We start from the raw sequence: 13,840 nt of genomic DNA on the forward strand, positions 1-13,840 counted from the left end.
GTAGGTTAATCTCATTAACTTAATTCTATATCATATAACCTATCTTTAAAATAAAGTCTTTTAGTCATGAACACTCTGTACATACAACGATTAGTCAAAGCCAGAGTATTTGGCAGTGCTCTGGGGGAGGAGGATTAGAAGAGGCGTACTTTTTAAAAAATATATTTTGTTTATTTATTTGATGGAAAGAGAGAAAGCACGAGTTGGGGTTGGGGGGGAGAGGCAGAGGGAGAGGAAGAAGCCTACTCCCTGCTGAGCAGGGAGCCCCAACTTGGGGCTCAATCCCAGGACCCCGAGATCATGACCTGAGCCAAAGGCAGACACTTAACTGAGTCACCCCGGCACCCCGGAGCGTACTTTTAAGCAGACATCCTGCTGGATATGCTGGCTAAAGGAGCAACTCGTTGTGTAGGCTTCTGAGTCTGCACTGCTAGGGCCTAGTGCTTACACCCCGACTCGGCTGAAGCAAGGAGGCTGGCTGTGTGCAGCACAAGGTCAAGAAGACGCCAAAAGTGCCATGAAAGAGGAGCTGGTGACCGAGCAAAGCTCTACGTTAGTCCTTACTCAGAGGTCCGGAAGGGCCGTTGTAGGCCATGGACTGTCACAAGGGGCTTGTTTGAAATGAAGTGATAAAAATGGAGGTCTTAGTCCTGGATCACCTTTTCTTTATACAACATTTTCATAGAATTACCCGAAATGCTCTCAGGTTATAATTTGTAAACACAACCAAGCTGTTTATGGTTTGGCGCCGAGTTTTTTTCTCTCTCTAATGAATTTAGTTAAGACGTTAACCTGTCCTTTCCACTTGACTTAGAAGTGATTCAGAGTGGTGGTCACTGGTCGGAAAGGTGCATAGAAACTGACCTTGGGGGTGGCAAAGGTAGGAGGGATGAGGGCAGAATGGGGAAATGGGAGGCAGAGGGCAAGAAGGGGAAGGGAAATGGCATGCTCAGTTAAATACATCTATAAAGCTGTTTGAGGTCCTTAGGTGAAGCCTTTAAAACGAATGAATCATAACATGGTATCTCGAGCTAGTACAGTAACCGAAAAAAGTTAAGTGAATTCTCAGTGTACTCATATAATCAGAGTTAAAAATTTTTATCTTTTCTTCGATATGTAATTTTAATAAGAATTGTAGTCAGAGATGAATTGTTCAATGCTTTCCCAGAGTTTATGAAGAAATTATGAAATCAAGATAATAAGCATCGGCAAATTATAGTTGAAAGCAAAACGAGAATATTGGAATTCTCAAAATAATTTATCACGCCTCAGCAAGGGGATTTTTTAATCCATATTTCAGGCCACTGTTGGTCTAAAAGTACCAATCGCTTCCAGCAGAGGGGAGTAGAGGGTCAATTCATTTGACTTGAGGGCTTAGAAAATCCAATTTAAAAACACAATAAAAAACTCTCGTCTCTTAGGGCCACATTTCAGAGCAGCCCTCCTTTGTATGCTTACCATATCTAATTCCTGCTTAATTTCTTGACTAATGGTGCTGGTAGATTTACTGTATAATCTGCTATAACGCTTTAACCCACTGAAACACATGGCGTTCGACTATCATTCTAGAACAGTAAACAATATTAAACATAAGGATGGCGCGTGCAGCCTCATGTACACAGCTCTGTGAGCACTGCTTCAATCCTCCTTCTTGAGCTTTTCATGATTTCCACACAGTCTTCATTCATCTAAGTCATTATGGGCCTCAATTCAAAAACCATATTTAACTCACGATGTGTATATCTGTGTAAGTATGAGCGACTTCAGAGCCACGTAAATCATAGTGTTTATCCATTGCAAGTCTCTCTCATGGAATATTGCCAACAGCAGATATTAATTTCTTGACCTGAAAAATATGCTTTGCCAAAAATGAGGCAGAAAGCTACCTTGTCATAGAATAATCCCTAGATTATCAGAGAAATTTTTAATATTTTGTGGCATTTGTGATACTTTTGACTTCTTAATGCATTTCTAACATGGAATGATGTCGTTGAAGTGTATTTTGAATATAATAGTTGATAGGAAATCAGCTAGTTGAAATAACCGCCTACTGGAAATGCCCTTCTATATCATGTCTTGACTCACCGAGGAGAGGATCATAGCTCTGGTATAAACCGCGTCCACTCCTGAGTTCTGTCATGCCTGGGCGTGCCTGCCAAAGCAGGCGATGGCTTCCCAAGCCAAGTCTGTTTCTACGGGGGCCGAGGAGCCTCCTGGAGAGGTCAGGCAAAGAAGATAGATCCAGTAAGGAACGGTGTATAACTCTGAATACACACTGACTTTTTTGGTTGAAGAAAAGAAACTGCGTGCAGATCCGTACGAGTGGGCTTTTACCCAGAAAGCATGCACTTGGAAGGCACGAGCAAAACTCAAGCAAAAGACTCCCAAGTGACTTAGCAAGAGCAGCAGTAGCGGCCCTGTCCTGATGCTCCCAGCTGTCCAGGAAAATGGCCTTCGGGTTTTCTAATCACGGGCCAGTTCCCACCCAGCTCGAGTAGCCAGGCATTCACAGGCTGGGCCACGCTGGCACAGGTAACCTGCCAGGCCTCCAAATACATAGAAACAAAAGTCATTTTGGTATTTCAAGCAAAACACTCCAATTGAAATCGCTAATTTAGAGTCAAGTTTCCCCATCCAGCTGTATATTTAAGGATTACTGGCTCAACTAATTTGTGGGACGACCCGATGGGGTGGAGGCCAGCGTTGCGCGTGGTGAGAGAATTCACCCAAGGCTGAACAAAGGAGATAGAAGTTTATTGAAAACGCTGCAAGGGAGCAGCGCACAGGGCAGCAAAGGAGAGACTCTGCCAGGAGGCAGTGGTGGGGGCAGGGCTCTGTAGGTAAAGGGGGGAAGTGACAGGTATGGGAACGTATGGAATTTTCCTTTCTTGGGACCTGTGCCCGGTTGTAAGCAGCCCACTGGTCAGCTAGGGCTTATGGCTCTTTTGAGGTGGGTCGCCTGATGAGTCTGTTTGCACTCAGCCCTGTGGTCACCGTGGGCCCTTTTACCATACTCAGGTTTTCATGGCTCAAGCCTATTGCCTAAACATGGGCCTGTATATAATTTAGGTGACAGTTCGGGGATACTAAAGAATCTTTGTTAAAAAGTTCCGAACAGACTCTTTTCCAGGGACCCTATCAAGTCCAAAGGGAGGACAATTTTCATGACATCTCTGAGTGCATTTTGGGATTCTTCTCTAAGCCCAGACCCCAGAGGAAGGATACCCAGATACTATTGTGAGGGGGGGGGTGGGCAGAGTAAGATTGAAAGGGCTGTTTCTCTAAATTCTGAGACTTGAGTGCACTGGCAGCTTGGCCTGTATAGTTCTTTAACAGAATATGGCAGAGGTGATCTACCTTCTTTGCGAGAGAACACTCTGAAACATAGGTATCCGTTCTATGAGAGGGGAGGGAGCACCCAGCGAGCATAGTGTTGGCTGGAAGATGCAAAGAGAGGCAGTAGCAGTCAGGGAGACTGGATTTGTTACTGAGCGTAGGTGAGCCACCTACTGGAAATGCCCAGAAATACTGGTGTGGTGGTAGGGACTTTGTAAGAGACCGGGAGTCCTAGGCCAAGAGTCCCTGAACTATGCATGAAAGCCTACACCTTCACCCTGGCCATAGCTATACGATGAACGGGGGAGATAGGTTTCAGCTAGGTGTTACAGGAATATAATTCAGGTGCTTAGGATCAATGAAGGTGAATTACAAATAGGAGCTCTTCAGCTTCCTCTTGACATCTTTGGCAAAAACCATTTGGATCATACTCATTTGAATGTAAAGGTGGCAATGCAGAAGTGTTTGCTCAGGGGATATTGATGGACTGCCTATTATATCTAAGCGCTCGCTGGGTGCCGTAGAAGATGCCAGAGAACTATGACCATCCCTGCTTATGGTCAGGTAGGGGAGAGAATACAGGCGCACAAATAACTTAGAAACAAAGTACTAGTGGGAGTTGGGAATATACAGATATTTGGTTGATACTCATAACCAGTACTTGCAAGTAGCCCAAATTGGGAGACTTGAGGTGAACAACTCCCCCAGGCTAACTTGAAATGAAAAACTGACAGAAGCTATGCAGCTCTCTTTCAATCCGTCTTCTAAACTCCTATTCTCTCTGCTTGGACTTTATGCTTAACTGTCATTTTCCTTAATCACCGTACAAGTGAAGACGCGCTGGGATTACATTATTTACGGCTGACATTGACTCAGCTTTACAGGTACGTGGTCACTGCTTAGACATTTCTTTACGCTGTGCCAGCTCCCTAATTTCACTGGGTTCAAATCCTTGCGATTAGACAAACTCAATTTCTAGACAATCACCTTTATAATATATTTCACCCCATCTAAGTAGCCATGCATGGTAAAACACACCATTATTTTGTGTACCGCTGAGGGTAAAAACTGTCAATTAAACTGTGCCACTATGCTTCCTTAGTACTTAGAATTTTAAATTGATGTTTAATAAAAGAGCTCTTTAAGCATCATTTACATAGAGAATTGAGTCATATATCCCTCTTGTGCTTATATAAAGAGGAACATATAAGCCAAATAAATTGCTTGAGATATTCCAAAAACTTCATACTCAAACTCTTCTGAATCTCTTTTTGACTTGGAATTGTTGGTATTTTTCACATAATGCCTCCTTTGCACATCAGAAGTACTGGGGAGGTATCATTACTTCTTTTAAAATATTTTATTGAAGAAGCAATGCCTATTACATGAATGTAGAGCTGAATGAATGATCCCAGAGCACACATGCATGAAACCACTAGCCAGTCAAGAAAGAGAACAATGTCAAGCACCCACGAATCACCAGGTGCTTCTTCCCAGGCACTGTCTCTGCCCCATCGCTCCTAATTTCAGTAGTTTATCATGATTCGTTGTGCCTGTTTGTGGTATTTATATAAATGGAAACATTCAGTACGTATTCCTTCGTTTCTAACTTTCTTTGCTCATCATGATGCTGTGATATACATCTTTGTATTATGTAACATGGTTTGTTCACTTTTATTGCTAAGATTCATTATACGACTATTTTATTATGACTATTCATTACAGACTATTTATTTATTTATTTATTTATTTTATTTATGCATTCTCCAGTTGATGGACAATTGGATGGTTTCCATTTTATTTCATTACGAATGATGCCATGGTAGACAGTCTTGTAAACATCTCTTGGTACACATGTGCATGTATACATTGGCATAGATCTAGGAGTGGAAATGCTATATATTTTAACACATGACGCCAACAGTTTACAAAATGGATGTAGCTGTTTACCCTCCCACCAGCAGTTTATGAGAATTCAGTGTTTCTTAATACAATAGTCCTTTTTGGGCTCTAGAATTTTCTTCCTAGCTGTTGACACCCATTCTGCAAGTTTTGAGGCTGGCACTTTCTTGATTTTACCAGGAAGTATCCAACAATTAGAATTCCCTCTTTATGTGTATTTCACCAACTAACAGTGTACTCTGGGAATAATCTTGCTGTTACTCTTGTTTGATTCTTGGGATTTCAATAGGCCTGTATTAAATGCTCATTAAAAGAATCCTAAAATTGTGAAATATGAGCATACTCGTCTAAATAGTTAGTAGGCATGGACCAGGTACACACACACACACACACACACACACACACACACACTGGGGATGGCGTAAAAAGAATATCTTGAAGTTAAAGAGTAAAAGAGGGTTAAAAGGGGTACCATCTCAGGCTTTTAGCCATAGGAAGTAAAATCCAAATAGAGGAAAAGCTCTGATGGTTCTTTACTTCTCTGAATTTGTTCCTGTTCCTCTTTAGATATGGTTTTTTGTACACGTAGTATTTTGCCAACTGAATCGAAATCCCAGGTGACTTCATTTTTGGTTTAGCTGAAATGATAACATAATGTGGAGAGACCGCTCGAGCATAGTAACCGCTCCTGAGCCATGTGCTCGGTACGCGTGCCAAGGAGTGGGGGCTGTGGGAGCGCCAAAGGGTGAAGGGATCGAAATAACTGAAGTGGTGTGTCTAGGGCTCTGGTTCTCTAAGGTCACCCGTCTGCATAATGAAAAGTAATTTGAATAAAGACGGCTCAACAGATGGTAACAATGCTTATCAAAGTGTCTTTATTCGGCACTGATGGAATGAATTTGCTTTTGCCAACCGATCGCTAGTGGCCGATGGTTTTATTTTAAACACTTTGTATTTGCAGTCACTCTCTCCCCCTCTTCCCTTTCTCATAATTTGAAGTGCTTTTGGTCCTCTGGGGGAGATGGTTTGGGAAAGGTTCCCAAGAGATCCGGGACTTTGAAGGAGGAAGATGGCTGAAGCCGCAGGATGATCCACTAACAGCTGGAAAAAATTGCCAGCATCCAGGGCAGCCATCCAGAGAGGACGTTATGGGAAGAACGGGCATCAGAGGTTCGAAGTCATCTGTGGTTAAAGTATCTGAAGGATGACTGGGGAAGCCTAGGGGGTTTGGAAGGATCCTCCCTAAAGGGGTGCAATGCTTTTGCTTGCAAATTAGAAGTAGAATGGAGGGAGCAATTTGTTTAAGAAATGGGTCTACTTCGCCTTTCAATTACTCTGTGCCTTGTTTTCCTAAAGCGATCCATCTACAAGAGCAGAAAGAGAATGTCTTTAGTTAATCATGAGGACGTCAGGTGTACACTATCACATGGGCTCCCTGAAGGTAAGGACCATAGCCAAAGTTTCTTTTTGTCCCCTGTGTTTTCTACAAATCCTGGCTCATGTGAGGTATTCAATAAATGGGTTCAGAATATACTGTTTTTTTTTTTTTTTTAAGATTTTATTTACTTATTTGAGAGAAAGGGATCACAAGTAGGGGGGAGTGGCAGAGGGAGAGGAAGAAGCAGGCTCCCCACTGAGCAGGGACCCTGACATGGGGTTCGATTCCAGGACCCTGGGATCATGACCTGAGCCTAAGGCAGATGCTTAACTGACTGAGCCACCCAGGTGCCCCAGAATATACTGTTTTCAATTTACATTTACAGCCCAGACAACAGGTATGGTATAGCAGCCCTCTTGCTTGAAATTATTGAGATAGTTGGTTAGCTAATTGAAATTTTTTATTAAAGCAAGGAATTGTCACATTTGGTATATATATTCCTTGAATCTTTTATTTAGTTTAAAACATACTGTGATTGATCTTTCAATGCAGGGCCGGGGCCTTTTCCTAGGTATGGGCCAATTGGTCTGTTTGTCCCCCTGTGTTGATACCACATTGTCTTGACTACCATAGCTTTATATAAAGTTTAGTAGCTGGTATGAAAAACCCCTCCCACTTTGTTCTTCAAAATTGACTTGGCCATTTTTGGCTCTTTGACCCTCTTCCTAAATTTTAGAATCAACTTTTCAAGTCCTCTACCACCCCCAACAAATTTGGGACTTTGATTAGAATTATACATTAACTATACATAACATTGGAAAAAAGCAACATCATTATGTCTTCTTACTCATGACACTTTTTTTCTCTCCATTTTTCCAGTCATTTTTGAGGTTTCTTAATTCAAATTTATTATTTTCTCCACAAAGGTCTTAACATTTTGGATAGCTACATTCCTGGGAAACGTACACTTGTAAATGGTACCTTTTAAAAAATTACCTTTTCTAACTTTTTGTGGCTGGTGTTTGTTTATTTATTTATTTTTTTAAAGATTTTATTTATTTATTCGACAGAGAGAGAGACACCCAGCGAGAGAGGGAACACAAGCAGGGGGAGTGGGAGAGAAAGAAGCAGGCTCATAGCGGAAGAGCCTGATGTGGGGCTCGATCCCATAATGCCGGGATCACGCCCTGAGCCTAAGGCAGACGCCCAACCGCTGTGCCACCCAGGCGCCCCGTGGCTGGTGTTTATTAAGGCAATTTTAAAAATACATTTTTATTGAAGTGTAATGCAGAAAATTACACAATTTATAAGTATATGCCTCAGCGAATTTTCACAAACTGTTTAACTAGCACCCAGGTAAATATTATGAACGTTACCAAAATCGCCAAAGCCCACTTCGTGCTCTTTTATACCTCCTACCATGCTCTTATCCAAAGCATAATGACGAACATAACTTCTAAAAGTAAAGAGTAACTTTTGCCTACTTTTGAACTTTATGTTAATGATTATCCAGCTGGTAGTTATTTTTGTCCGACTCTTTTCAGTCAACATTATGTTTGCGAGCCTTGTCCCCTTTGTTCGGATTGTTGGATAGCATTCCACGGTATGGATATGCCACAGTTTATTTAAGCGTTTTATTGTTTATGGACTCTTGGACTATTTCCGGTTTGGTCTGATTATGATGATTGGTTCTATGAACCTTCTTGCACGCATCCTTTGTAACCTATGGACACATTTCTGTTGAGTATGTACCCAGAAGTGGAATTGCTGGATCGTAGGATTTGAGTATGTACAACTAGAGTAGATATTACCAAGGGGTCTTTCAGAGTGGTTTGGGGATTGGTACTGATTTACACTTCCACAAGCAGTCTAGGAAAGCTCTGTGTTCCACATCCTCACTAATGCTTGATCGTCACTTAACTTTCTGGTGGGATTAGATTGCGGCTTTAATTTGCATTTTACTGGTGAATCATAAAGTGCCACATCTTTTCATAAATTTGCTGGTCATCTGGATCTCTTCGTATTGTGAAGCGTCCACTTGCTTTTTTTCTATTAAGCCCATTTTTCTATGGGCTGCAGCATTTTTCTTATTGAGTTGATGGGGATCCTTTACGTTATGTTGAATATGACGTGGACCGTAGAACAGTTTCGTTTTTATTACCTACGTCTAGTTATGCTTGTTTTTGTCATCCAGTGTTTTTCTTTAAAGATTTATTTATTTGAGAGAGAGAGAGAGTGAGAGCGAGAGTGAGTGGGTAGAGGGGCAAAGGGAGAGAATCTCCAGGGGACTCCCCACTGGGCATTGAGCCAATGCCAGGCTCCATCCCATGACCTTGAGATCGCCACCTGAGCCGAAATCAAGAGTCAGTGGCTTAACTGACTGCACCCCTGTCATCGAGTGTTTTCGCTCTTTCTCGTTTACATCCATAAGGTAGTAATCCTGATGTTATAATCATGAGTTATATGGCTAAGGTTTTTATGTTTTCCCGCATGTTTACCAGTTTCTTTGCTCATCTTCCTTCTTATACTTCATTTCTCCCTTTAGTGTTCAGTCTCTCTGTTCCTGAATTATCTCCTTTAGAAATGAGGGTCTGTTGGTGGAAAGCTCAGACTCATTTATCGAAAAAGGTCTTGTTTTTGATCAATAATTTAGTGGAGTATAAAGATCCATGTTGACAGCTTCTTTCAGGATGTGGATAAAGTTACTGCTCCTATTCTATTTTCTCCTATTGCTTTGAGAAGTCTGTTGTCAGTCTAATTGTTATTTTACAAATACTCCTTTATTCCCCTCAGATTGGCTTTTTGATCCTTTGACTGTGAGTTTTATGCAACTGCCTAGGTTGGTTTTATTTTATTTTGTATTCATCATGCCTTCTGAATCGGATCATTTTGTCTTTATCACTTTCTGAAAACATTTCACAATATTTCCTCTTCTCAAACCTCCCTGCCCTCAAACCTCCCAGAACTTTTTCTGGACCTACCCTGTATCTTCTCATGATCACTTTTGTACCTCTTAAGTTCTCTTTTCTATTTTCCAACTTTTTTATTTCTCTCTGGTGACTTCTTTTTTTAAAATGTAAATTTTTTTTATTTTTAGATTTTATTTATTTGAGAGACAGAGAGACAGCACAAGTCGGGGGAGGGACAGAGGGAGATGGAGAGGCAGACCTCCCCCCCCCCAGCAGGGAGCCTGGTGTGGGATTCGATCCCAGAACCCCAGGATCATGACCTGAGCCCAAGGCAGATGCTTAACTGACTGAGCCACCCAGGCGCCCTTTTTTAATGTCCTTAGATTTATATTCTAGGTCATGAATCCTCTTGTCAGCCATAGCTAGTCTATTGTTTAATCCAGCCTTTGAATATTTTATCCATTCCTACATTGCTCACTTCTATAAGTTCTAGTTTAAATGTCTAATATTATTATGGTATCTTGGACCATGCTTTGATTTCAATTCATCTCTTATTTCTTTTAAATATATATATTTTGTAGTCTTTACCTAACAATTTTCTGAACTTTCCTGAGGTCTGCCTCTTCATGATGACTTTTGATGCTTGAGGTTTTTAAATATTGGCTTGTGAATTCATTTTTGAGAAGACTGTGTCTGGGGGGCTTGCATGGCCAGGATTGCGAATCACTCCCTTCAGAGAAGTTTTGCATTTGTTTCTGCTCTTAGTCTCTGGGGTTTTCTCATCTCAGAGCCCGTTGTACCTCCTTATTATTCAGGTTTTTAGATTTCATTTTGTTTTCAGTTCCTATGTCTTTCTTGAATTTTCTTGTGAATTTATTTATGCATTTAAAAGAATGGTGTTAATATTTTATCTAATATTTCAAGGATTTCATTGTTTTTTAAAATTTGTTGTCTCCCAAATAGAAGCTCCTGCATAGCTCTTTTCCCTCTAATTTTACGTTTTATAAATAAATACATTTAAAACCTGGGGGTAGTTTCAGTAAAACTTTCAGCTAGAGTATGCTAGTTATTTCTGATCCTAATTACCAACTCTACAAATTCTGTTTTTTTCATTTTAATCAGGTAGTATCCTAGTTTAGGTTCCATCAAAAGTAGAGGCTGAGGCAAGCATTTGGGCACAAGCAGTTTGAGAGGTGATGCCAGGAAGCACAATGAGGGAGTGAGACAGGGAAGAGAGGAAAACCTAGAAGGTATATTCATGAGTGAGTCCCCACCATGGACAGCCAGGGCTCACGCTCAATGTGTAGGACACACCTTACAGTTGTCCCATCGAAGGCCAAGGGAGCTGGGGTATTTATCCAGAAACCCCCGCTCCTGATCAGATGATGACTGCTCCTGGGAACATTAGCACCCTGGCACGTTCAGCCTGGCCTGTGCACGGGCAGTGTCCATTCCTGGGGCCACAAAAAGATGGTCCTGCCGCAGAGAGATCCAGATGTTCGAGCAGGGGAGTCACTGGCCTATAAAGGGATCGTCGTTGCGGTACAGCTGCGTCTCACTTTGAGGTGGGCTGAGGGGTTGTGGGTAGAATACCGACCGCACCTTCTAGAGCTGCTTGTGTTCCCCATGACGTGCGCTTGATTCCACACGGTGCAGTTTGCCCCCGAGACTGTAACGGTAATCGTGATCGCCCTCCTCTACCACCATTTTAGATCTGTTCACCTTTGGCCAGAACTTTTGCTGGCCTAGGAGCTTGCTCACTGCAGTGACTCAGATCTTCATCCCTGAGGGGTCTGAGTCCTCGCTTACCGTGTTCTCGTCAGGCCGTCGTTGCAATAGCTGTCATCATGCAGGGAAGCACTAGGTGTCTGAGTCAGTACCCTACCCGCCCTGCCTTTTTTGCAGCAGCAGCCCTGGTCTCTCATGATTGGAGTCACTTACTCCTTTTAGTATATTACTCCTTTTCTCCCCACTACTGGTCTACCAAACTAACCAAACGGTAAATGTAATTTTAGGTTTGATGGAAACTTTACTATGTGCTTTGGTTGAGGCCTCTCATTCCCACCTTCTCTAGGAACCAGGACCTCTGATTCATTAGAGTGTAGTGTTTCAGGGACCAGAAATGTATGTTTCCTAGTAGGTCCCTGGAATTGATGGTTAAGGGAAAAAAAATTTTTCCTTTGGTTTCCACACTTATCTTCTAGCTATCAAGAACAGTCCGACACAATGGCCTTTGGGTCAACATAGATATTACATTATCCAACATGAATACCACCCAATCCAGAAAGGTGTTGTCTTCAAGCCAGAGGCCATGGCAGTGTTCTATTAGGCCAGCAGCTTCCAGGTGAATGTGCTATGTTATAGAATCAGTGGGCCCATGCCCACGGTTGTGACTTCTTCACCATAAAATGGGTTCTTTGACGAGAGGAGATATTATATTGGCTCCTTTGTTGGTACCTCAGACATTCTTTGAGCCTTCAGATAGTGGTACTGGCAGAGGTCCTGTGTCCTGGGAAGGCAAACCTATCCTAGAATAAATGATCAATCTCGAAAAGGAAGAACTGCTGCCCCCTCCAGGTTGGAAGGGTTTGACGTAATCAGCTTGCCACCATGTGGCTTGTTGGTCTCCATGGGGGTCCCGCGGCGGTTTCTGCTGCTGGTAGGACGAAGATCAGTTTTGATGAGAGGGAAGTCTGTGCTGTTGGTCCTAAATGTAATCACTATCCCTGCTACCAGAGCAACTCTGTTCATGGACTCATTCATTGGGCAAGCACTGGGGTGGCCAAGGAAGAAGCTGGCCGATGCTCACTGTGTGAGTCTTCCTGTCCACCAGATTGTTCTGCACCTCCTCTGAGGCGGCTGGGTACTTAGTAGACACTGACATGAGAAAGAAAATTCTGCACTTTGTGGCTGCTCCTAATGGTCTATCCACTTGCTTCTTCTCCAGACTTTCTGGTTTCCAGGGTTCTAATATTGCTTTTTCCAGATCCCTGACCAATCAGCCAAGTCATTTGCAACTGCCCAGGAGTTTATCCTTCCCTCAGGCCATTTCTCCTTTCACCCGAGGTTGATGACCCAAAGTACCATTAGAAGCTCTGCATGCTGGGAAGATTTCCTCTCACTCCTGTCTATCAAGGCTACCCTGGCATGAAACTTTAATGCGGCATCAAGCTGTTTTCTGCTCATACCATCATACATACTGAGCCGACCTCCCTATGAACCACGCCTGAGTATTTTCTTCTTCCTCTGATCTGGTTATAAGGAACCTCTAGCAATGCTGTTAGTGTGAGCTGATAGAGAAGCATTGATGCAACTGGGTAGGTAACACGTAGGTCAAGGCCATTGACAACTGTTTATGTTTCGCACTTCTGCCCTGTGGACCTGATCCCAAATATACCTCTCTCATCTAACAATTGATTTCTTCCGTGCATATCTAAATTTATGACTTTATGAATCTGATAATGCTCAGGTCATCATTGGAAAGCTCTGGTTTAGAGTCATCTGATGTCCCATGACCAGGTACTCATTCTACCCAGCAGCATGCCTAATGCTGCTTTTTGAATGGAGAGCATTTATCTGCTGCAGACTGCATGGACTCGCTCGAGAGCTGTGAGAGGGTCTGTGCTGAGATGTTGCCACTGGGGTTTGGTGGAGGCTCCACATGGCATCCTTATCTTACTTCTGTCTCATGGGATCTGCTGGGTCAAGTGGCCTGAGTGGCAAGAGAGTTTATATTCCAGCCTGAACGTTTTGCAGGGCCCCTTATTACTCTGGGCACCACTCAGAAATGGCATCCTCTCCAAAGGGCTGGAGTTGTGTTTCCAGACATGACTGATGCTGTCTCCAAAATCCAAAGAGGCCTATGAAGGGCCATGCCTTCCCCTTGTTTTGGTGAAGAAAGAGCCCTTTGGGCCCTCACAGGAAATATTGTAAGCTAGTGAGTTCGTGGTCTTCTAACATCAATCCATTCTTACGTGTCCACTCCCTGATTCTTCTGGCAGCTTTCTCAAGCTCTGCCAAGGCAGTTCTGGCATCTCTACCTCATTTTACTGGTAAGAAATTCAAGCAGTGTAATTCAGCCTGGCACTAGGTGTCCTTGCCAACATTTAGATCCTGAGTCATGGGAGACTGCCCCTATATCAGTCAGTTTTCCCCAATCCCACATTTACTCCAACCCCTCAGTCCAACACCCTCAAGGTCTATTCTTGTGTATGTTATCATGGTTCATTAGATACATGTCAGCCAGGTCCCTTTCCTCCCACAGCAGGAACTGTACATTCTCATTCGGGTCATGATGAGGCTTGCCACTAACTAT

General features: G+C 42.7%; 1 long non-coding RNA gene across 2 annotated transcripts in view; it reads left to right on the plus strand.

Moving 5' to 3' along the window:
• The first annotated feature begins 942 nt into the window (after positions 1 to 942).
• The window catches only part of LOC123001250 (uncharacterized), a 69,764-nt gene continuing 56,866 nt past the window's right edge, over positions 943 to 13,840 (plus strand). For both annotated transcript variants that reach the window (XR_006409892.3, XR_006409891.3), the window contains exon 1: positions 943 to 8,219. This is a non-coding gene — a long non-coding RNA (uncharacterized LOC123001250). The remainder of the gene's footprint in view (positions 8,220 to 13,840) is intronic.

Source organism: Ursus arctos, unplaced genomic scaffold, assembly GCF_023065955.2.
Source record: "Ursus arctos isolate Adak ecotype North America unplaced genomic scaffold, UrsArc2.0 scaffold_26, whole genome shotgun sequence".
Lineage (NCBI taxonomy): Eukaryota > Metazoa > Chordata > Mammalia > Carnivora > Ursidae > Ursus > Ursus arctos.